Source organism: Pelophylax lessonae (assembly GCF_965119305.1).
Source record: "Pelophylax lessonae genome assembly, chromosome: 6".
NCBI classification, from domain to species: domain Eukaryota; kingdom Metazoa; phylum Chordata; class Amphibia; order Anura; family Ranidae; genus Pelophylax; species Pelophylax lessonae.
Window position 1 is genome coordinate 328,592,799 of NC_138773.1, and position 3,337 is coordinate 328,596,135.

Below are 3,337 nucleotides of genomic sequence, written 5' to 3' on the forward strand. Positions count from 1 at the left end.
ACATTATATTCTCCTGACCACCTAACTGTGTAAGTGATATTGTACATTACATACTCCTCCTGGCCCCTCCACTATGTTATATATAACATTCTCCTGAACCCTAAAGTGTGTAAGTGATGTGGTACTTTACACACTACTGACGCCTTCAGTATGTTATACATTTTCCTGACCCCTGCACTGTGTAAACTATGTTGTACAGTACATTCTCGTGACCACTTAACTATGTAAGCGATGTTATACATTACATACTCCTGAACCCTCCACTATGTTATACATTACGTACATTCCCTTGATGCCTGAGCTCTGTAAGTGATGTTGTAGACTACATACTCCTGCCTCCTCCACTATGATATACATTACATTCTCCTGACCCCTATACTATATTGTACATTTCGTATGCCTAACCCCTGCACTATACACTGTTGTACATTTATTACTCCTGACCACTCCACTATGTTATATATTACATTCTCCTGACCACTGAACTGTGTAAGCGATGTTGTACACTACACACTCCTGACACCTCCACTATGTTATATATTACATACTCCTGACCCCTACACTTTATTGTACATTTCATACTCCTGACTCCTCCATTATGTTATACATTACATTCTCCTGACTCCTCCATTATGTTATATATTACATTCTCCTGACCGCTGAAATGTGTAAGTGATGTTGTACATTACATACTCCTGACTCCTCCACTATGGTATATATTACATACTCCTGACCCCTACACTATATTGTACATTTCATACTTCTGACTCCTCCTCTATGTTAAACTTACATTCTCCTGACTCCTTCACTATGTTATATATATTACATTCTTCTTGACCACTGAACTGTGTATGTGATTTTGTACACTACATTCTCCTGACCCCTCCACTATTTTATACATTACATTCTCCTCACCCCGGAACTGTGTAATATATTACATTCTCCTGACCGCTCCACTATTTTATACATTACATTCTCCTGACCCCTGGACTGTGTAAGCGATGTGGTACATTACATACTCCTGACCCCCCTGTGGCAGATCCAACAGGGACAGGGTTTTTGGAGAGAAATAGGGGCTAGCCTTCTACCCACTGAATATGGCCGATGCAGGAGACTGGGGATTTTGTCTGCTTCTCTCGGTCAGAGCACGGAGGAAAGCTCGCTCCAGAAACCCTATGACTGGCCAGGATCCTCTACCAGGATTATGCGGCCAGGAAGTCCCCAGAACAGCGGTGCGTCTGCAGGAAGATTGTATCAGACAGATCAGGCAGACGCACCTTCACCAGCCGGGGATACGGAACTCTTCTTGCGCATGAAGAAGTGTGAACGATGTCTGGATGATAATTGTTAAATGATCAACGCCACTGTCCACATTGAGAAAAACCAACTACAATATGTATTGGATGGGATTACAGTAGGGTTGTCACCTCATCCCTTTATACCAGGACACACATTAATTACACAGATTCTGTGCCTGATTAAGGTGGTAATTAATCACTTCTGGACCGGAAGGATTTGCCCCCTTAATGACCAGGCCATATTTTGCGATTCAGCACTGCTTTACTTTAACTGACAATTGCGCGGCCGTGCAACGCTGTACCCAAATAAAATTGATGTCCTTTTTTCCCCACAAACAGAGCTTTCTTTTGGTGGTATTTAATCACCTGTGCGATTTTTATTTTTTGCGCTATAAACAAAAAAGAGGGACAATTCTGAAAAAAAAAAAACAATATTTTTCACATTCTGCTATATAACATTCTCAAAAAAATAAAATGTAAAAATCTAATTTTTTTAACATTTTAGGCCAATTTGTTTTCTGCTACATATTTTTGGTAAAAAAAAAAATCGCAATAAGCGTATTTTGATTGGTTTGAGCAAAAGTTATCGCGTCTACTAACTACGGGAAAGATTTATGTCATTTTTATTGTTTTTTTTTTTTTTTCTACTAGTAATGGCAGCGATCTGCGATTTTTAGCGGGACTGCGACATTGCGGCAGACAGATCGGACCCCTGATTGACATTTTTGACACTTTTGGGGGGACCAGTGACATTACTACAGTAATCAGTGCTAAAAATCTGCACTGTTACTGTAATAATGACACTGGCAGGGAAGGGGTTAAAACTGTGGGTGATCAAGGGGTTAAATGTGACCCTAGAGTGATTCTAACTGTGGGGGGGTGTGGCTTATGAAATGATCATAGAGACCTGTGTTCCTATATAGAAGGATCACAGGCGCTCTATGATCATCCCAGAGAGAAGAACGGTCAGCTGTGTTTACAACATCCGATCGCAGGTGTCAGGCAGTAATTGGAGCCACCTGCCCCGTACATCAGCTTCCCCGCTGCCGAGTGGGGGCGGAAGTGCGGCGGCGCGCGCTCGCCTCCTAGCTGCTTGCGCGCGACCGACGTAGGTCTACGTCGGTTCACGCAGGAGGGACACCCTGCCGCAGTAAAGCTGCGGCGGGTGGTCAGGAAGTGGATAAAGAAGGATCACAGGCGCTCTATGATCATTCCAAGGAGAAAAACGGTCAGCTTTGTTTACAACAGCTGACTGTTCTTCTCTTTCAGCAGGGAATGATCACGGGTGTCAGGCGGCAATCGGAACCGCCTGCCCCGTGCATTGGCTTCCCCGATGCTGAGTGGGGGCATAGGTCTACATCGGTTCACGCAGGAGGGCTGCGCTGCCACAGTAAAAAGGCGGTGGGCGGTCTGGAAGCGGTTATACTCAGTGCCTTATCTGCATTATATCAGCCTCAGATCCTGTGTAATATGTGTCCTGGATTAAAGGGATGAAGTGGCAACCCTAGATGACAGCACTGTACAAGGGGGAACTGTTTGTTTTTTCTTTATGAATTCAATAAAGTGTTACTATTGTAGTTATTTACCTCTGTGTATATTTCCTATCTTGCCCGGCTGGTCCTTGAGAGCTGCATAATGAAGCATTTGCCCATTTTGCCCCGGCAATATAACAGACTGAAGATTTCCCATTTGAAAACTTTGAGATTATAAGTGCCTGTTCACACCTGAGCATTGTGTTGCTTGAAGCTTTTATCTCAAATAAGTACATGGGCTTCTTCTGAACTAATAATGGATTTCTATGAACTTTGGAGTATTGATTTCATTTACATTTTTGCACAATTATATTGTGTAAGGAAACGTGGGAGATTGGTGGTTATATATTACAATAATATGAACTTTCTTTTTTTGTAAATTTAATAAGTTGTCACTTTATGATTGTCTGGTTAATTTATTATTTATGTGTTTTGATGTTTTGGAGCACTAATTATTCATGGCACAGCGCTGCAATCAATTCTAATCTATTTTAGTATTGTGTTCTA